At 47.6% G+C, this 22618-nt stretch overlaps 1 protein-coding gene across 1 annotated transcript in view; it reads left to right on the top strand.

Annotated features, from left to right (window-relative positions):
• Positions 1 to 571: 571 nt before the first annotated feature.
• Mino (glycerol-3-phosphate acyltransferase mino) overlaps positions 572 to 22618 on the top strand; it is a 100031-nt gene continuing 77984 nt past the window's right edge. The window contains exon 1 of the mRNA XM_077687877.1: positions 572 to 921. The gene's annotated coding sequence lies outside the window, so the exon portion shown is untranslated. The remainder of the gene's footprint in view (positions 922 to 22618) is intronic.

The raw sequence follows: 22618 nt of genomic DNA, 5'->3' as shown, positions 1-22618 counted from the left end.
ATCATTACGCCGAGTTTCATTTACTTGTCTTTAGTTTTAACGATTGGAAATGCCCGTCTGTTGCCAATGCATGTTGGGCTTATACGGGAGGAGTTTTGTTACATAAAGCCTCTTTAATTCGTACGTGATTTCGGAACTATCCCGAACGCGAGTACTGCGCTACTCCATATTCCGGGCAAAACCGCAGCGTAGCGTACAGTCCCACGTTTGCTGCTCGGATAATTAAGCTGTAGTCCTTCCAAGTTTCAGTCATAGCTAATCGAAAAGCATGTTGAAAAGAGTGACGTTGGGACTGCGTCCGGTCAATACGATTGTAAATGAAGTAGTAAAATTGCGAGTCAAAGCGAATTTGTCAGCCTTCAGCCTTTTTCATTTTGTTCCAAAGCGCATTTGTCATTAATTTTGTAATGCCATTTTTATTAGTTCGTTAACCATTTATAAATAACTTTGTTTTGTCTGTTGCATGCCTGTTGCAACGCCTCCTAATTGCTGTTGCAAGCGATCGAGCGCCGATAGGCTGAGCAGACGACATTGGTTTCTGTGCGGGAGAAGTCTTAACCAAACGCGAACTGACATTTCTGAGATGGTCAAAACTCAGAATTCTGCCCAGAACTGAGTACCCATGAGTTCTTATTGCGAGGGCATGCAGCTGTCGGACTGCCGGCGAATTTGTGTATTCCCGTTTCCTGTCCCGCGAGCACCGCCCTCTCGTGGTCGCAACGTTGCAACGTGCTCGTGTCGGCAAGCGTCGTTCATGTGGTTGAATTCCTCATGGTCCCCGCCGTGCACGTTCAGCATGTAAATGAATGGAGTGGTACCTGTGGGAGTCTCACGATCCTGTGATTAACTGTGTCTTCCAAGCGGTGCTGACGACGTCCCCTGCTGTCTCCTGACGAAGGAACGCCTGACAACTCGAGCAAGGTAACGTGACACGCCATTTATTGCCTGACGTTTAATGTGCGCGTTTTGGGGTTGAAGTTGCGATAGTAACAAAAGCTCGTGAAACAAGCTAACCAAGTTTGCAACACAAATGAAAAAAAAAACTAAAAAGGCTGCACAAGGGGACATGACTTGAATTTGCCTTGTCTTCGTACCTTGCGGTATGCGCGGTACGCACCACTAGTGCCAAACGCGAGGAACAACCGCGTATGATAGTGGCTGGTCTGTAAAGACGTGTTGAGTCGTTTCACTGCCTTTGTGAAACATTCGCGAGCTACTGGCTAACAGAAATTTTGATTGGCAATTTCTAAGGACGGTGCTATATATGTGTTAGAGCTGTGCATGGGCCAGAAATTTGGGACCGAGCCCAGCCCGGGCCCGGGGCTTATCGCGGTGTGCCCTGCCCGGCCCGTTAGAGAAAGCCAACGGGCCGGCCCGGGCCACCCCGGCTGCGTATTTACAACCGAAATACTGTAGGGGCCCGCACCGGATTGGGGCACGTTTGGCAACAAAAACCTATCTAAAGCCGATAAGAAACATATCCTAAGGGAAATGACAAGCAAAACTAACCTTAAACGGGCAAAAGAACCCCAATTAAAACTAACAACCATGCACATATCGCTACCGCAGCTGGCTTTCGCTCAGCTAGATTACCGGAGAGTCCAACCGACCTGAAGGTGACAGAACCGCCCAACCTAAAAAAATATGAACCCCCCCCCCCCCCTTCCCCCAACCACGGATAAATTCATAGTAATATCGAAAAATATTCACGAAAAGTAGCCGAAACCGAAATGGACCAAACCACTGAAAAGTAAAAAAAGAAAGCTGGAATCGACCTAAAGGAGGAGAAGACCGCCCGAAATTTTGTTTATATAATGTGCCATAAATGGATTACATGCATGATAAAAAGAAAGTGGTCTCAAATAATACATTTGCTTTGAGTTTGCCATGGAGTGCACCGGTTCTAATTAGCTGCTCAGCTACTTTTGCAAGCACAGTGCCACTAACAATGTTGTAAGCTCGCATATCATTAGCACAAAGATGAACCATAGAAAAAGTCACCTTGTCTTTCGCAGCTGCATGAAGTTCGACTCTTATTGGCTTCAAGAAAGATGTTATGCTTGCGTTTCCAGAATTATGCTTGCATCAGCGTGTCTGCAGGTGTGACGAGCCGGTCTTTGAAGATCTCTACATGAGGAACGACTTGCACTGCACATGTGCCACCGGTTGCAAAGTCGCACTTGTCCGGCACTGCACTTTTTCCGTCAACTTTCTCTACTGTCTTGTAGCGGCCGGTTGAAATACCTACCTTCAACACTTCTGAGCTTTGCGTGTCCATTGCTGCCATCAAGCATTCGTTTTGCGAACGTCGATGGCGAAGCTCAGACTGAGAAATCGCTCTCGACAGACAAGCTAACAAAAAGATCACTGCGGCTGCAGTGTACTGCTGACAAGCTATGACAAAAAAACACCGGCCTTCTGAATGTACGGGAAGGGGCGCAGCTTCTGAGGGAGTCATCCGGGCCCCGTGCCAATCAGTGTTCCCTGCGAGAAGGCATGCCCTCTCGCGATGCATAGCCTGCTTTCTTTTCAAGCAGAACACAACCATGCAAAACACCGCGGGCCAGACATTGGTGAAGCTAATTTTTTTTGGGTGAGCTATAGAACTCAGCTCATGGCTGTTCTTCCAAAGCAGACATCGAAGGTGGCACAGGATGCAGTCGGTGGATACAAAAGGGAAGAGGCGTTTTCTCCTGCCGGTTCTAACTAAAGCCGGAATGGGCTCGAGCAACTGCGGAAAAAAACCAATTGGATTGCGGTCGTGGCTTGTGAAAATTGCCAGGACAACTGGTTGACAGCAGCTCCAACAGCTGAAGCTGTCTTCGAACAAACCAGGTGACTCCGAAGAGTCACCACTACCCTTCAAGAGAGGCTGGCATCTCACAATGCAAAGCACTGCCCCAGCACCGGTAGGGAAAGCTGTGCCTCCAGCTGCACGTGCAGACAACCATCTCCCAGCTACTTTGGCCCCCCGAGGTAGCCGAAAAATGGAGTATCACATGGCAGCGATGGCCCCTGACCGCCACCAAGTGCTCTTCAAAGGAAGGAAAATATGTCTGTGCGGCGTGGGAATGCGAATTGCGAGGGAGGTTCCGGGCCTCCACGCGAAACAGCGTTTGTTTGCAGTACCGGAAAAGCAGCACTCGCTGCTTTTTTTTTTTTCCCCCGAATTAAATAGTCTTTTTTTTTTAAGTGTGCCTGTGCGTCAGCTTATCACTGACTTTTCGGATATAACATGCGACCAGGCATCACCAGGCTGAACAGCATGCACGTTTGGCTTCAAGGCGAGGGTCATATTGTTAACATATACTCCTCTATGAAACAAATAACGGTGTGATCTCGGAAAGGCCGTAGATTTTATACACCGCCAAGCCCGTTTTGCGCTGAAACTGAAATCGCTCCGAGTTGTTTTTTTTGTTGATGTGTACTTGCTTTGCTGTTTCGTCCTTATACGTTTCCAATCCTCAAGACTTTATAGGTCTGTTGAACTCGGTCTCTCTTTTGTAGCGATAATGAACTTACACGCGTGCACTCGTGCACATTTTCTCGTACCGCTTCACTATGTTCCATCCCACCTCGTATCGCTTATGTATGAAGTTTTAATAATATTAAGTGTTACTCTTAGGCGACTGTTGGCGCATTTAAACCACCCTACCGCCCTTTGGCACTGCCTTTCATGTTCGTCTGACAGCCACGACTCCTGAGGGCACCAGTCATCTGCGACCACCAGCTACACTCGTCACGATGTTTTATTTATTTTTATTTATTTACAACATACTGTGGTCTTGAAAAGACCAAGCAGGAGAGGCACAAAAATTCAGTGGCAAATATGTAAGCGTGATAGATGACAGTGACAACAGAAACAAAGAGCAAAACTAAAGTTGAGTTGTCACCTCAGTCTTTTGTTTGCTGAGGGCAGGGAATGCAAGTCTGAATAGGGCATTGCTACAGAAAACAGATGGAAAGGCCTCTCTACCTGTTTTCTGAACTGCAAACATTGCTATAGCAGTTTGCAGTTCAAAGTGTTCTGTCTTGGAAAACTTCTTTGTGCTATCTTAGAGCTAGAAATTAGTTACGCTGAGTTGGCGTTCATTCCACTTCCATAGGCCCTGTGTCGCTCAGCCCCATGGATTCTACAGTTCATCCCAAGACATGCACTTTCAGACCTCTCTCTAACTTACCGGCCTGCCATATGCCCATATATGCCTCAGAGCCTAGTGATAAGTCCCGTGGAATGTAAAAAAAGAGACCTGATCCAGGCCTTTACCATGTAAGCAACGTGTAGGTTCTCTGCTACTATAGAAGACATAAGTATCGCTTCACTGTACCGGGCGAACCTGGGCCGTCAGAACGGCCCGGCCTGGCCGTAGCATTTACATTTAGGTCGAGTCCGGCACGGGTGAAAAGATAGTCTGGCGGCCCAAGCCCGGCCTGCGGGTGGGCTGGTCTAGGGCTTTCGGGTAAGCCCCAGCCTGTGCACACCTCTTAATATGTACTACGTAGTGGAGTCCCTCCAGAAATTGCTACACGACGATGATGATTAGTGGCTCTCCCTTTTAATCGGGACGTTGGTTGCCAGCAACCGACATTGTGCGTTCCTGCACGTTGTGCGTCCCTGCAGCCATGAGAGATCATGCGAGATGAGCAATCTGGTGCCTGAGAAATCTTACTAAGGTGAATAAAGCCACCATGTGATATTATTTAGAGAGTTGGTGATAATCAGGGATGGGCAGCATTGGGGTTGTATAGATACATACTTGCTTACACAAAACTCAAAAGTAAAATAAGAAAGAATGACTTGGCAGGCCGGGCACAATATGTACAGGGTGTTGCGACGATAATTGGAACACTGTAAAAATTTTTCCTGAGCGAACCACCGCTCTGTTCGCGCTCAAACTTGCCACGAAGGTCGCATTTTGTGGTCTATTTTGTTTGATATCGGGAACAACGATGGTGCTTACCTGTGTATTCTGAAAATAAATAAAAACGATTTTCGCCTATGGGAAAATGGCGGCTGATTTGGACGTGCGAGCCAGCGCAAGTTGATGCTTGAGCGACAGAACCACCTGCAGAGTGAAACGCACGTTTGGGATTCACGTATGGAGCTAAATGGTGCAGCAGACGATCAGAAAATTCACCTAGAAATGAGCTAGCAGACGATCAGAAAACCCGGTTTTCGGGCTCGCACGTCCAAATCAGCGCCATTTTCCCATAGGCGAAAATCGTTTTTATTTATTTTCAGGATAAACAGGCAAGTACCATCATTGTTCCCGGTGTCAAACAAAATAGACCACAAAATGCGACCTTCGTGTGTAGTTTGAGCGCGAAGAGAGCGGCGGTTCGCCCATGAAAAAATTTTAAAGTGTTCCAATTACCGTCACAACACACTGTGGTGCTGAAGTTGAAGTTTTTTTTTTTTTTTTTTTTTTTTCTGTATGCAGGGCGAAATGACGGAAAGGCTGGGGGAAAAGCAAAAGGCTAAAAACTTGACAGAGGCTTTCCCCCCGGCAGCAGTCTTGGCTGCTATGCATTTGCATAGGAACATAATATGACAAGTTACACATCACACATCTTTGATACAGCACACCAAAATAATACATATTTCAGAATGGCACACATGTACAAAAAACAGTCCCTAAAAAAGCATACATCCCGTAATAAACCAAAACATACAATGTTAGCATGGTACTTTTATATAAAAGCAAATAAAAAATACAAGTTTTGCCCAAAAGTGAAGCACCTGAAAAAAAAAAAGACAAGTTCGAGCATGCTATTTACAGATACACAGTCTGAAACATTACTAGAATTGTATGTCATTTTTTATAAGTAGTATTTTATATTTCTTCTTTGATCTTATATTACTAAGGTCCATGAGGTGGCCCACTTTATTTAAAGGGTGGGAACCAAGTAGTTTACGTGTTGCTTACCATAGTTCGTTCAAATGATTGGTCTCTTTACTTGCGGTTTACAGAAAGTATAATGCGGACTTTGGGCACAAGTGTTGCTGACATATAATTTGTTGCTGCTGATGTAATGGAATAACTTGAGATAGTAAATTTGGGTTGCTTGCAAATTTCATGTTTTTTAAATAGTGGGATAGTATGCAGAAGTCGAGGTGGGCCTATATATCCTTCAAATAGTCTTAAAATCTTTTTCTGGAGTATGGTTAGTCTGTTGTAGTTTCTACAGGTCGTGGTTCCCCATACTAGTGTGCAGTAACTTAGACTATAACAGCATGTAATACAGAACTTTCTTTAACCATAAAGGAATAAGTTCTGACAATTTGTATAAGCAACCCATTGATTTACTAAATTGTACAGCTAGTTTATCAACATGAGTGTTCCACCTTGAACCACATGCCTAAGAATTTTTCCGTTTTTACATGCTCAAGCTTAGCCCCAAGAAAAACTATCAATATTTTTATCCTTTTGTTTGTTAACAGGTGCAAGGATTATGTATTAGGTTTTTTTTTTTCGTGTTCAGCTGTAACTTATTTATGTGAAGCCAGACGGATAATTGTTTGAGGCAAGCATTCACTATGTTTTGGAGTTGGGTAAGCGACGATGCTGTAAAAAATATATTGGTGTCATCGGCATACATGATAAATTTGGGGAAGTCAGGAATATGGCACAGTTCATTTGTGTATATGAACAGCAATGCCCAAGTTCGGATCCCTGGGGTACACCATTTCTTATGCCTAACATTGATGACGACGTTTGGTTCACTTTCACAAATTAATAGCGGTTAGCTAAGATGCTTTCAATTAATTTTAAAGCAACACCTCGAACACCGTATTTATGTAATTTAGTCAAGAACATCGTGGCATACCGAATCAAATGCTTTGCGAAGGTCAACAAATAGCCCTAAAGTGTACAGTCTATCTTCAAAATTAAGTATAATGTCATGTTTGATACTTAGCAGCGCTTGTTCCATTGATTTCCATTTCTGAAAACCATACTGCATATTGCTACTTACCTTATATTTATTGAAAAAATTCTCTAATCTGTTATTTATGGCACCCTCAAATGCTTTCGACAAGACAGGCAGGACAGAAATCAATCGATAGTTTGACAATTTCTTTACGTTACCGCTTTTATGTATGGGAGATATTCTGCTATTTGAAGACGGCCGGGGAAAATTCTAGTTTCAAAAGTTGCATTTAGGATGGCAGTTAAAATTGGAGATATGATGTCAGACACATATTTAATAGGGGTTGCTTTTATCTTGTCAAAACCGGAGGCAACAATAATCGTAATGTTGATGCTTGTTTAAATTTCAGATGGTGTGACAGGTGTTATAGCTACTGAATTCATAACCGCAAACTAGATCAACTTTAGTCTTTGCACATCGACATCAGCAAGAGGTGTTTCATTGTAATTATCACTATTTACAAAATGTGCTCATTGCTGAAGCAGCACTGTCACCTGTCAACACTCCAGTGGGCGTTTTTATACGAAGTGTAGGGCTACTATGCTTCATTGAAGTCAGATTTTTTTTTACCTCATTCACACTTTTTTTGGATCATCACTAATTTTGGAGAGTAAGTTTTCATAATATCTTACTTTCTCTTTTTTTATCTCAGCGTTTAACTGATTCCGAAATTTTTTATAGGAGTTGAACATATTTCTGTCATGAGTTTTTACTAAGGAATGATGCATGTTTCCTTCCTTTTAATTTCTTAAAGAAATCTGCGCTAATCCAGGGATTTCGTGTTTTACTAAGGCCTGCTATACCTCGCTTGAGAGGAAATGCTAAGTCATAACATGTAAAAGCTTTTCAAAGAACTTGCTGTACGCAGTGTTTGGGTCTTTTTCACTGAATATGTCAACACTATATTGTGCTTCGGACGCCCGCGTAATTCTGGCCTCGATTGGAAGCTCATATGCCTCCTGTGGACAGCCATAACCTATTTCATCGCCATGACTACAGCGCAAACTTTGTCCTACGGAAACCAGGTGCGGTACTGTTCGTACGAAGGTCACGTCAGCCCGCCACCGCCGCCACCATGGCCGCCACCAACCTAATCTAAAAACGTTGGCCGCCACCAACCAAGCTCGTGGCACGTGACAACATATAGAAGGCGTTTCTGACAGCGCCTCATAGATGGCGCTATATGGGTAGTGCGGGGAGAACAAAGACAGGATGAGCCATACTGTGGGCGGTCGGAGACCCACCGCCGCCGGAAAAACCCCAGAGTAGGAGCACGATCCAGAGCCAGAGCAGCGGAAACACATAAAGACCTTACCCTCTCTACGAATATGCACCCATAGATTCACAAGGAGAGGAGGAAGGCTAGGACGGACGTCATCCGGAGGAGATTTAACAATCACGACAGTAGTGTATGTCGACGCGGCAAGCTACCATGCCACTACGATGGCCTCAGTGGTAACTGCCAAAGAAGGAAAAATTTTAGACTGACTCTCCCAGAGAAACGCCACAGTCAAACAAGCCGAAGTGGGTGCAATACTTTTGGCCATTCGGCTGGGAGAAAAACAGTTAAGAAGCCTTAACTCCTAAAATACGGCATGACTAATCACCGCTGGTAGAATTCCCAAACAGCTCATATACATACTGCCACAAAAAATGGGAACGTTCCACGATATCACATGGACCCAGGGACATGAAGGACTGGGAGGGAATGAGGCGGCCAATGCGGCTGCGTGTGCACTCACATACCACGCAGCCGACGGGACCACCACGCGTCCTTATACACAGCGCCCACCTATGGTGAAACTCTACGCATAGCCCGGCAGCTGAGGGTTCAATTTCCACATCCACACAAAGACCTCACGGCCTCGGAAGCGCAGATCTTGCGAAAAATCCAGACCAATACGTACGTACACAAACCAGATGGTCCAAGATACAGCGACACCAAAATCGAGACCACGTCGGCATCGGGGTATGCAGTGTCCGCTGAAGGTTGATCTACTGCGCATTTTTTCGGGGCTGATGGGCTGTCTGGTTCCATAGGTGTGTTGCATGGTACAGCAGACGGAGACTGGTGTGGAAGGATCCTGCCTTGGTTCTTCATGATGGCGGCATGGAGCGCAGGCGATGGCGGCACCCCGCCATGCCACCAAGCGGCCCACTGCTCCAAGCGAGCCGCTTGATGCGGTGGGTCCTCCTCCTGGGGATCGCGGCAATGCTAGGAGGAGACAGTGCGAAGGAAGGTGGCCCTGAAGGGTAAACACAGCCAAAAAAAAAAAACGAAGAATTTGGAGAGCGGCTACGGCAACCAGCCTTCAAACCGATCTTCACCTTCTTCCCCAAGTTTAGTTAGAGTAGAGTCGTTGGACCGCAAGCTGCCCCTCTTCGATAAAACGTGGTTGTTTGGGGGAATCCTGTCAATCGACGCACATACCCACAATAAAAGGCTGATGGCCGCCAGGGAGAATTGTCAGGAAAAGGTTTGACCACCCAAGCAAGCGGGTGTTTGCCGTGCTATGCACAGCGCAGCAGCTGCACAGAATGCACAGAATGCACAGAGGCGGAGGTTTGCTCATATTTACGTGGCCTCATTGTGCAGCGTATCGCAGTAGTTCCATGGGCTGGCCAAGTACTTCGACGGATGTGACATTCGGCGTCGCGCTGGTCAAGCTGAACTGCAGCGTGTTTGAACTTTCATTCGTGTGACCAAAAATTCAGTGGCTAGTCAGCGCATGAACCGTTGCGTTCGTGTCCTTTATTGTCTGTTCGTCTCGAAAATTTCAGCGCTCTCCGTTTAAACATGTACCGGTACCAACTAGCCCAACCCCAAGCTTTACTGAGCTCAACATGTTATGTTGACCATGGAGTAACAACTAATTAAAAAAAAGCAAACAGAGTAGCCAACAGTAACCAAGCGGCGCTTCCCGCGACCATTCGCATTCTCTTATATTCAGTTCTTCTGTTCCCTTCCCTCCCTCCCTCCCTGTTCCTTTTTCCTTTGTTTCCCTGGCACCTTTTTTTAGTATTCTGGTGTGTGTGCGTGCGCGTGCGGGCCCTCATGCGTGCGCACATATTATTAGTAGTAGTACCTTGTAGCCTCTCTCTCCTTTGCCTCTCCTATCTGTCTGACATCCCCTTCCCCTCCTCTCCACACCAGCGGGCGTTCCGGTGTCCGCCCCTACGTGTGACAGATTACACCTGCTGGTGGACCTTTCTTTCAACTTTCCTGGCAAGAAATTCATTCATTCTTGTGCACGCGCACGACATGGTGCCTGACCCCAATATAAATGCATTTCGTCACCGCCAGGGGTTTCAACTTTTATGCAATTTTTATTTTACGGCTTGGGGTAAGGTCCAGGTGTAGGAGAAAAAAAATGCTTCTAGCCTTGTAGATTTCGCCGCAACCAGCGAAATAAAACACGCCTTTCCTGCCCCAGACCCTTGCTGCATGTACAAATACCCGTGCTAGTGATTGGTTAGATGGAGGGTCACCTGGCCCGTAAGGCGGGGAAACGCTCACTGCACCCAGCGATGAACCGCGCAAACTGAGGACGCAAGGATGGCGGGATGGCGCAGCGATATGGCCTACAACCGAATGCTTTATTTCCACAATAGGCTTCTAAAGGCACGCCGAGTGTAGTTGATGCGTGATTGATGCTGCATCTCCTTCGAGGATGAGTGCAGTCGCCCAAATCTTTAACTAGCGGGCGCGAGCTGCGACTTTTCATGCCTGAGCGTCGAATGGCGGAATCCAAGTTGTAAACAGGTCAATATGAAGTTCATGCTCAGGAACCGCGATCAGCTGGGCCCATCGTCTCTCACTCTGTTCCTTCTTACGAGCAAGACAGAAAAATCGCCGCTCGCTCACGCTAGTTAACGATTTGGCCGACTGTACGTGCTTATGCGTGCACGCATCTCCAGATGTGTACACTGCCAAGTCCCGGAATCAGTGGAACATTTTTTGTTTTGTGCATTACCGCCGCTTCTCGGCACCTTGGAGCTTGCTTTCGCAGGAGCCGATTAACCGTACGGGCCTGGCGCTTTCTGTGCTACTGATCTTGTTTTTGGGACGTGAATAGAGAGATTCGTAATTTAACACCAGTTCATCTTTCTACGACAGGTCGCCTGTATTGATAGGGAAGCCACAACTATTGAGTTATTCAAGATTTCATCGCGGTCAACTTTATTTCATAAAGCGCCCATCTGATTGATTGATTGATTGATTGATGGTAGGGTTTAACGCGCCGACGCAACGCAGGCGACGAGGCGCGCTGTAGTGGAGGGCTCCGGATTAATTTTGACCACCTGGGGATCTTTAACGTGCGCCGAAATCTCGTACAGACTGGCGTTTTGGCTTTTCGCCTCCATCAGAAAAGCGGCCGCCGCGGATATTGTGTACTCTAGAAAATAGATTCAATGTACAGCGCCCAGAGTGCGGAGCCCGCGACATCCAGCGCCCCCTTCGGCAGATATGCGCAACGCTGGGTCGGTCCCCGCAAACCGTTATGTTTCTGGCTGGGGAGCGCTCCTCTTTTTGCAGCGCGGATGAAGCATATTAGTTGCCCCTTTTGGGTTTAAAACGAAGTAAGAGATTGTACAGTAATCTTGCCACATAGTGCAGGTGAATGGAGAAGGATTTATCCGGTTGAATTCGCGTATGGGAAGGTATACAGGGTGTCCCAGCTATCATGCACCAAGATTTCAAAAAAGAGTAATCGCGTGACTCGAAGAAAACCTAGTGCACAATGTTTGCAGTACTGTGGAGAAGCGGGCCGCGTTTTTTTCGTTAATGAGACTTAACTAATTAATTGTAATTAATTATCTAACTCGAGAAGTACTGTCCTAATCACTAAAGTGTCGATGATGCACTTGTAAGGTACCCACGAGGGGCAGCTAACTGCGGTATTTTCAGCGACGAACTAATTGCGTACTCATTTATTCTGACTGATAAAGAAAACCCGCGAAATATAAAAAATACCGCGTGACGGCGCCTCCGCGCGCATTAGCGCGCACCGTAAAGCAATGCCCTCAAACAGGCTACTGAGTTAGCCGGAATGAAATAAACAAACGAAAGAAAGAATAAATGGCGACCGAGTTTGTGCCTTATCTGCACACGCGCCCCGCGAATCTTTCTGCTGTTGCTCCTTCCATGCATTCCATTATCAAGGTGATGCGCTGTCTCTTCAGGCGGGTGACAGGCGAAGCAGTTGCTTTCAATCAGCTTATTTAGGGACGCTACTTTACAGTGCGCGCGGAAGCGCCGTCACGTGGTATTTTTCATATTTCGCGGATTTTATCAGTCAGAATAAATGAATATGCAATTAGTTCGTTGCTGAAAATACCGCAGTTAGATGCCCCTCGTGGCTACCTACAAGTGCCTCATTGACACTTCAGTGATTAGGACAGTACTTCTCGAGTTAGATAATTAATTGCAATTAATTAGTTAAGTCTCATTAACGAAAAAATTACTACCGGCTTCTCCACAGTACTGCAAGCATTACGCACAAGGTTTTCTTCGCGTAACGCCATTGCTCTTCTTTTAAATCTTGGTGCATGATAGCTGGGACACCCTGTATAAAGGCCGCATAGGTGTCATGCCCAGAAGAGAAACGCTTGTACAGCCTGCACTCTTAAAAAAAAGGTCGGCGCACTTGCTAACAGAACACCACTAACAGAACACCAACCAGTTACTTGTCCCAGTATTGACTAGGTACTTGGTTGCTTTTACTAACTGGTCATGCATGACCCAGTAGTAAAAAGCTACGCGTAACAATGTGGATCTGCTGAGTGCGCAGCGCGACATAGACACACTCATCACGCACATATCACACGTGGACAATCAACAACTGAATTGAGCAAGAAAGCCAACGGGATGCGCGAGGAATCCGCTCTTCTTGCTTTTATAGCCAGCAGCGGAAAGTCCCCTGAGACAGTCGGTGGGCTTGTCGTAAAAATCAAATAATGTGAGCGTATACAAGACAGCATGTGTGGATTTGCAAAAACTTTTTAATCGGGATTTGGTGTGGAAAAAGAGCTGTAGCTATTATGTTCAATAATACATAGAATTTGTTACTTCAGTGAATGTTAGTATCAAACCAGCAGCAGTTACTAAGTGCACGGTCAAGACTAGTAACGGTTCCACGCTTAGTGGTAGGACCTAGCGTCACTAAATAAAAGCCTTTATTTAGTGACGCTAGTAGGACCTACCTACCGTTCTGGGGGGGGGGTAGTAAACTCCGTAAAGAGCGTTAAGTAAACTCCGTAAATACAGCCGTTACTACCCTTTTAGGAGCTTTTTTGTTAAGGGTGTGCCTGCGGGCAAAACTTTCTCGAGGCCACCATGTTTCCCTTCATAAAAAAAAAAAAAAAAACGTAATTGGTAATGTTCAATCCACAAAATAGGAGGCTTTGTCTGCAAATATGTCAGACGTTGCGCGATGTTTCCGCGCGAGGTATTCCATCCGTGTGTATTTGCGACTGCAGAACTACTAACTGGACCACATGGGTGTTACATATGGGTCTTTGATCCGAATGGGATGTTCCATACATGTAACAGTATGAAATTCACATTTGTTTGTGTATAGCGAAAGTTCTGCCGCTAATAAGTGCCCACTCCACCAAGAAACTTTTGGGCTTCCAGGTGTAGCCGAGTACGCCGGCTGTATAAAAACACGCCCTCAAAAGAAACTCTTCACGAGAAGGCTCTCACAAGAACATCTAAAGGCGTATCGGAATAAATTACGGAATATTCATATTCGAGTATTTTTTTCCTCTCCACGCCAACGGGTCTGGCGTGACACCTCTTAGAAAGAAATACTTGTAGCGCTTTTATTACCGTCAATACCTTTGCAGCAAAAGTCAAGGGAGAAAAAATTAGTTCCCTGAGGACACCCATCACTGGTCCGGAGTGACCGCAATCACAACGGATGGGATAAATAAAGTTTATCCTCCTCCCCACCTCCCCGAGCGCGAAAATATTGTCCTGCGTTCATATATTTCCAACTTTTATTGCGGAACGTCTTATCTCTATTTTTCTTTGCTTTTCAGTGCGTTAGAAACAATTTCATTATTCTTTTTGGAAGAGGCGGTTATTTTATCCAATAGCTTGCGACACATTTGAGAACGTTAACGCCTATACGTGTCCGCACCATATGTGTTTATATGTATTCAGTACGGCGACGTAAGCACGTGAAATATCAGGTGAAGCCGAGTAGAACTGCTGTGTGATAACCTACGCTTCTATAACTGTGTCGGGGGCCCTCTTTGTTACCAATTTAATGCGCACTTATGTGTATTTACCACCTGCTAACAAGAATACTAACAAGCTGCTCGTACTCCACGGCATCATGTTATCCGCTCGCCTAGTGTGGGCTTTTGAAGATTCAGTGACCATACTTCGTATCTGCGAAAAAAAAAAAAAAAAAAAAGACCAGAAGAATCTGCGGGAGAATGCAAAACCTTGAACACACGCTTCCCAGTTGCGTCAACCTACGGCCCGGCAGCAAGGCGACAGCATTTTATCGGCGCCCCGTTTTATTTGGAGGATTCCCCCTACTATAATAAATTTCTGCATGACTCCGTTGCACTATGTAGTATATATACATGCAAATAACGTTATGACACACGTTTTTGCGAAGTTGCGTTCACCGACGCTGAAGGCGGTGTGCGCGGCGGGACCGACCCTGAGTTGCGCGGGTCTGCCGCGGCTGGCGCTGCGCTCGCCCGGCAAACTTCGCTGTCCAGAGCCTATTGACATGGTATTTGGATTGGATTGGAAAACCTTTATTTGTGCCTGCAGTGAGCGCTCGCGGGCTCCGACGGGGCCTAAAATATCTGTTGTACGTTCCGCTCCTTATCATAGCCGGCGTTAACGATTCTCCTGGAAGAGTCAACTGCCTGCCGTTAGGTTAATGTAAATAAGCTGTGCAGTTTAGAAACATCATCTCGTCTCTCTCTTTTAACGTCCCATTAAGTAAAGCTACCGTGGCTTTTTTTTTTTAATCGTTACAAACACTTTGGCCTCGGAGTCCGACGGGCTGAGCCTAGGTCTCTAACCTCAGTATACTTTTATCCAGCGTGAAGCGCCAAGAGCGCCTTCGTCGTGCCTGTCAGTGGAATCACTCTGGTTTCCGAGGGAAGCTGTAGCCTGCGCTCGAGAGGTATGATGCAAGCTTTCATTTGTAGGAGACGAATTAAAGTTATCGCGATCTTTTTTTTTTTTTTTTTCCGTCACACTTTTTTGTGTGTGTGTGTTGAGACGAAGCAAACTGTATAGCCACTGTTCCTGCGGTCCCCCCCAGCCTTCGGCCGCAGTTCAACGAACCTCCGACGGAGTGTATAATGCATGCTTTACTGATCGGGTTGTAAGAGGGCCAGAGCTGGGGCGCTGTTTCCGGTCGTAACGAGTACCGATCGCTCGGTCTAAGGAAGTAGCAGTCGGTGAAGGCAGCCGGCTCACGAGCAATCTGCCGGTTCTGTCCCAATTTGTGTTTTCACCCCTCTGAACAAGTATTTTTTTTTTTTTTGGAATAAACGTGCGCAAGGATTACTGACTATGAAGCGCACGTATAGCGTCCACGTGTTCGCGCGCGCGCGTGTCGTGGTTAATCTCTCGAGAGGCCACTTGACAAGGGTCGCTCTATGTTTAGTGCGCCTACCGGCTATCTCGTCTGTTTGGATCTGAAGATAGGCTGCCGGCGAGTGGCCAGCTCATATATCGCCGACAAGTCCGCGATGCCTTTCAGGGGGCCACCGAAAGTCTGTTGTGGTGGTGTCTAGGATTCCGTTGAAAAAGCCATTGGAATAGGGCTCCTGCGCTGGAGTTTGGTAAGGCTCCTAAAACTTTAGGAACCTTAGAATTTGGCGGCATGCAGCGCCCCCTCGTGTCCGACACGTCTAGGTAGTACAAAAGCAGACGACCGTCGCCGCCCTCCATGTGTTTTCAATTACAAGCCAGAGTCAACATTGGTTGTACTTAGTTTAATCGCTTTGTCGCGCGTTTAAATGACTGCATACTGAATGAAATTTTTATTTCATACCGCTGTATCCTTCGAAACGCCGTAGGAGTAAAAAATACGTTAAATGTAACCTACCAGGGCATCCAGTCGGGGAAAATTTATTACGTGTCGCATTTTGCGACCCGCATTGCAGCACTTTGCAGTCGCAGCCTTCTAGTATGGTCCCTAGAAATATGTGCTAGTCTGCCGTCCGCCGGCCGCGAAGGGGGCTCCTCCGTGATGCATGCAGCGGCGGCGCTGTAGTCAATCGGAGCGCGCTGCCGGCCGGCGCGATGGGCAGCTGCGGACGGCTCTGCCGTGCCGCTGCTGCCTTCGTAGTTGTGCCCTATTTCTGGGCGGATTCAGCCCATTTTAACTGCCTCTTTTCGAACCCTATCCGTTTCTGTCGACAAACCAGATAAGCCAAATAAGTTGGTTCTTACTAGCACGAAGAGTTTTAACCGAAGCGTGAAGTGACAGGAGTACGTTTTCGCGTATGAAGGATCGAGCTTTGTAAAAACCGCGGAATCGTGTCGCTACGCTAGCCCCCGAGTATGTGTCGAACCGATTTCGACACATACACGGGGGCTTCGGGAACACTGACGGCACGGCATCGTTTTCCAGCTTGGAAACATCATGCGGGACTTCAGCTACATTACCAAGCAAACAACCGTTCTTTGTGAATACTCCCGCCGTTATTAACTGATGGATCAGTCAGCGCGTGAAAATGTGTGTGTGGTGTGTCGGCGCTCCGCTTTTTTGTATGGCTCTTTGGAACCGTGTTTCTTTGCAAGTTTACCAAGATATTGTCCCCCGTTCGTGTATGTAAATAAAGCAGCTCGAACCGGTGCTTTCTGACCTTTCGCATCGTTGATCCGGAGGCCCTTAAAGGAGTACTGACACGAAATTTTTATGTTACGTTTTTTTCGCTGCTATGCGTGCCCACCAGCCCACTAATCATAGAATGACAGATTAGACGGTCGAGCGCAGCGTAAACATTCATTTACGGCGTCGTTTATTCGTGCCAGTTTCGGTTTCGACTGAAAAACGCCGAGCGGCTGCCATGACCGCATGTATAACATGACGTCACCATTCTTGCCGTATCGCTGCCTCTCTGGAAGCGCTCGCGAGCGAGCGCACGCGCGCGCCCAGACCGGCCGAGGTTTTCGCCGTCCCCACAGGCCCGGGCAGCATGACGTCAGTCCCAAAACCATGACGTGTACAGACGCCCGAGCAGCGCGCGCCAACCACAGCCAGCGCGTCGGCTTCGTCACGGGAGCCCCGACGTCGGCAGTTTGGGGCACGTAGCAGATGATGTCACGTCAGCCCGCTCTGGGCTTTCTCGTGCGGGTGAAGATTAAAATGGATTTTAAATATGTTTCGCTGAACGGTTGCTGTTGAAACTTGCTGGGAGATATCTCCTGATAAAAAGGAAGCGTTTTACATAGTTATCTCAGCTTTGAAATTTCGTGTCAGTACTCCTTTAAGCGCACGTCTTCGCGACCCCTCAGTTACGTCCAGTCAACTGGGAATCTGTTAAATGTAAATGCCGAATAAAAAAACAAGACGTGTGCACATGCATACGAAGTTTTATCACCTTCAGTCATCAGATACAGTGATTTCTCCATAACTCGAACTCGGATATCTCGAAATGCCGGTTAAGTCGAAACCTTTTTTTGCCGTGCATATACCTGCCTAGGCGACATTTTCCACCCTTTGTCTAGAAACTTCTTTTCGGGGATCACGGATATCTCAAAATGTTGACAAAGAGGACGCAATGCAACATCCGCTGCAGGCAGCTGATAAGCTCTCGGTTAAAGCTTAGCTCCCATTACGCGCCGAACACCGTCGCGAACGGCAAATTTGCGCGGGGTACGCACTGTGCGCGGCCGATGTCCCGTTAGCGGAGTGCTGTGTCGCCTACGTCGTTGATATAGCTTGGGAAGACGCTTCTGATCATGTGGACGACGACGTGGCTCAAGAAGTGCCAAAAACGGCAGGAACAAGAAAAACATATGCTTTCCCAGCTTGACAGGAAGATAGAATATGGCGCTGGCGACCAACAATTGATGCGGCATTGAGAAGATCGAGAACACTTTTTGGGACCAGATGCGAAGGCGAAACAGGCGAGCATCACGCAGTTCTTTTTCCGCAATACCAAAAAAAAATTGTTTTTTTCCGCAAATTATTTCGCCTGTATTCCGGAAGCGTCCCTGTGCATTGGAGCGTTTGTTACCAGCACTAGCTCTTATTCCAGTGATCTGGCCATACATTTTTCGCATTTCGCTTAACCCAACACTCCGCTTACCTCGAAATTTTCAAAAATTTCGGTACTATCAAACCTCTTTTGCGTGCCTGTAATTTTCGTGAATAGCACGATTTGAAACATTCGCCAGCATTGGGTACGTGAAACTTATTTTTAATAACACCCGGCTGCAAATCAGTAACTTCGCTTGCATTCCTCATTGCACAGGTTAATTCTTTTTGATCACCCACACACTCGGAGCGAATTGCGAGACGCACGCGGGGAAAGCAACACGGGAGAATATTTGTGTTATGGCCAATCATTATAATCGCGGCTGTTTGAAACCAAGGAGTAAAAATATTGAGGTTTATTTATACTGTCATGACCATATATACCTTGCTTTATCCCCCCTCCCCCCGCACTCTGCCCAAAGTATATAGGAACAAGTTTTTGCTGGCACAGCATTTTACTCAAGCTTTCGCTTTTCTTCTTGTCAGCCTACCAGCCGGCTGTGCGCTTGTCACCGTCAATGACGTTCGGGAATGACCCGATGTGGATCAAACGCAGCTTCTGGTGCCACAGGGAGCTCTTTTTGAACGGGATCTCAATGTCTAAACATTGATGGTTGAACGCGAAGCTTCCTTGTGAGCGATTCCTTGTCGTCTGAGTTTTGACTTTGACTCTTTCCGCTTTAACTTTTACTCGCACGCATTTTGGACGTATGATCGCGCCGGATTTGACATCGACCCTTTGCCGTTTGATTTCACGCGAAGAAAGCTTCGTGTTCAACCATCGTTGCGGAGTGGATGAATGGATAATTTTTGTGACTAATTACATCTGCCCGCCCATGCACTCCTCTCCAAATCCAAACTGCTTTGACCATGTTGGAAGTGCGAAATGAGGTAGACGTCGGCTTCATAACGCGATGGAGCCAGCTTCGATTCTGACCACGGGAAGCGTTTTTTTCCCTCTCACTTTACTCACAAACATCACCGTCGTCAGAGACAGTTGGCTTTCCCGCAGTGCTTTTTCGAGGCGACATAGGCCATCAGTGAGACATAGAAAGCTTTACTTTATTAATTGTCCAAGCGGTGGTAGTGAAACGGCTACGCTGGTTGCTGCGGTTTCATCTTTCGGTCTCACTCGCGAAATTCAACGGCCGCAAAGAGGCTCCGTAGCCCAATTCGCGAAAAACTCGGGGCGTGAAACTAAAAAGTCTTATAGTACTATTGTGCCTTAAATTGTGAGCTGATGTACCTCGTACCATTCGATTTCACCGCTCAAAGTGGCCGAAAAACGCCGATGCGCGCTCGCACTCCGCGGCAGTAGCGCGCGGCACAGGCCGGCCTGCGGCCGCTCTCGCTCCAGCCGCTCGGGTGCTCCGATTGCTCGCAGCGCCCTCTGCGCAGCGCTGTGCGTGCATCAGCGGCGCGGACACGCCTTCCCATAGAGAAAGCGCGCGGACGGCAGACTAGCACATATTCTAGGGACCATACTTCTAGGAAAAGCGCGGGAATTTCACTGTTAAAAAAAACATGAAGAAAGGCAAGCACTGTGTGACGAAGAATGACCACGAAAGCTGTTTAGTGTTCGCTTAGGTAATGCGAGCAATTTCGGCGAGGAATTTTTTTGCTCATTTCAGCCTGTTTGTGGCCGGAAGATCCACTAATTCCGCATGCACTGTATTGGCGTCACATGGTTGAGGACGTCACCGGAAGTGGATGTTGCGTCATTAGTTGAAGTGATGATTACTTTAAGCTACTGTAGCGCTCGTGGCACCAACTTCGCGCGCGCGCGCGAGAGAGAGAGAGAGAGAGAGAGAGAGAGAGAGAGAGAGAGAGAGAGAGAGAGAGAGAGAGAGAGAGAGAGAGAGAGAGAGAGAGAGAGAGAGAGAGACTTTATTCTCTGAAAAGCAGTGGGCCGCCAAAAGTTCTTGCGTCGATTTGACATCCATGCCAGAACCCGGGTTCAACCAGTCCTCCCAGGAAACGATGCGGGAACGCAGGTGGGGGGTAGGTCTGGCGGATGACACTCCCAGTAAAGGTGTCGTACTGACGGGTAGGAAGGGCAGTTGGGTGTAGGGCAAGTGGGACGCGAGAGGATGTCATGTGTGTAGTGGATACGGGATGGAGTGGTAAGAGAGGAGGTTTGTGCTTTCCTGACCACAGATGCGGCTTCACGGGAGAGGGTGAGGTGGGGGACCGGGAAGCACTGCGCGTAGCGCGCACAGATGCTGTCGGCGTGGCTGATGTGAAATCTTTTGAGTGCCAGGGTGGTACACATTTGGCCACTACATGGACGGACCAGGGGAGAGTACTCGGATAAGCGCGTGTGCTCGAGCATTGCCGTCCAAGTTGGCATGGCCGGGGACCCATACCAGCGCTATCTTGTGGTGAGGATGCGCGCGAAGGGCGCAGTTGAGGGTATCAGACGTATGAGGGTGTGTGGTGTATCGAGAAATATTTCGTAGCGCCTCCTGCGAGTCACTAAACACGAAAATTGGGGTGGCAGGGGGTTCGACTTTGACAGCGTATTCGACGGCGGCGGCTATGGAGAATTCTTCCAGGGTTGTACAAGTTGAGGTGTTTTTGAAGTGGACAATGGTGCCTACGGATCGGGTAGTGTTATGGAAGGCGATAGCACCGTCTCTAGAAGTGGAGTCAAAACTGGAGTCCGTGAAGAATACGGGACCATGGACGTGCGCGTACAGGAACATGTTGCTTCTCATTTCAGTTCGTGTTAGAAAAAAGAACTTGACTGCGAGATAAGATCTCTTCGCGGCACTTGGTGTAGAAGTGTTGGTTTCGGTGTAAAAGCAGAGTAAGTAAAGGGTCGGTTCTGCACGTTGGCGTCGCGGACACGAATTCATCGTGAACGTGTTCACGTAGTTCAGGTCAAATCAAGGCTACTGCTCTCACTAACGCGCTCTCAGTCGCGCAGGCTTGTCTTGGTCGAGTTTTCTGTTGCTTGTGGCGTGCCCACGAGCAATTTTCTTTCTCGGTTGTCAGGACGCGCGTTGGCAGTTTGTTCCTTCTTCATCTTTCCCTCTAATTTACACGTTTAACTAGTCCTCTCGGCGAGAGCTTGTGGTTTGCCTGTTGATATTGCGTTTCGCCTGTTGCCTGTCCGGACGGGATTGTGTTGTCGCAACCAGCTGTGACCAGCTCAAGAGACAGCGCTTGCTTATCCAGGCACCTCCGCTCCGGCACCATATGTTTATGCTCATTGAATTAACTGCCAGACATTTTCCGACTCTGCGGGGCTGCGTCTGCCGTGCGGTATCTGCAGAGTTCGCTGGCCGACACATGTGCGCTCTCCCCTCCGGTATTTTCCTTGCCGTTATTTTATTTTCCGCCGCTGCTTAGTGATTTGATTGAAGTGTTTGTATCCGCAGGCCGGAGAGAGCCCAATGTACTGCATGCGCATTTCGTTTTTATGCGGCCGTTCGCTTGCTGGATGGAGTTGTATGAAGTGATTGGTGCCGTCACAAAATCTGGCGCATAATGTTCAGGCTGGAGTGTAAGATTGAGTATGCAGAATTCTATTTCAGCAACTAACGCGGTGAATACTGTCGAATGCTCACCAGACAAGGGAGTATCATGTACCAGCATATATAGGCCTTCGCTGCACAGGGCGTCTGTAAAAAACACTTCAAAAGTTGATTTTGTCCAAGCCGCTCGCTCGTGCAAAAATTTCGCACCATCGAAGCTCTCGTTTTGTGGTATATTTTATTGAGCACCACGATTGGCGGCTGCATTCACTTTGTAATGTTGAAACAGAATGGCAAAAATTTTCGCCCGTGGTAAAATTGGTTGCGAAATGGTCATGCTCACCACTTCTTGAAACAGCGACACCATCTATTGCGGTCAGACAAATTGCCTCGCGCGCCCGTTGACTGGCGTCGAACGTTTGATTATGTGTGGACTAGAAGGAGGAGAGAGAAAAAAGAAATCGGCCCAGTTTTTCTCACTCTTCTCTCTGCAGCCGCTGGGAGGAGGTGTGGAGGGAAAGGACAGGAAAGTGCCCTCCTCCTCATCGATGTCCCGTCAGATCAGCCTCTCCACCATGACCGTGAATGCGAGGGGAAGCATCTTGCGCTGGACAGAGCTGTCAGTTTTTTCTGGCTACATTCTTCCTGTCCTTCGCGCCTGTCGCAGAGTCCGGTTTCGTAGCCTCTCGTCGGGCAATGATTCTTCGCCCAGGTTGCTATCGCTGCAATAGACGAGCCGTGGCGGTCGTTCTCGATTCATAAAACAAGTTTCGCAAACAGGCGTCGCACTGCAAGTGCCGTTCTTGTAGCTCGTCGTAGACTCTGGCTTCTCTTGTACTGCACTTGAAATGTGTAGTCGGCCGTAACAGTGCGGGATAATTGTCTCCTGGACGGCTTTACTCCCTCCCTCCCTTTTGAGCCATCACAGGACGCACTAGCCGAGAACCTTTTGAAAGGAGG

The sequence above is a fragment of the Haemaphysalis longicornis genome, unplaced genomic scaffold (genome assembly GCF_048455015.1).
Source record: "Haemaphysalis longicornis isolate Haplotype H1 unplaced genomic scaffold, Haemaphysalis longicornis Haplotype H1 scaffold_1, whole genome shotgun sequence".
NCBI classification, from domain to species: domain Eukaryota; kingdom Metazoa; phylum Arthropoda; class Arachnida; order Ixodida; family Ixodidae; genus Haemaphysalis; species Haemaphysalis longicornis.
The sequence above is the reverse complement of the archived record's forward strand: the minus strand, read 5'-3'. Positions and strand labels throughout refer to the sequence as shown.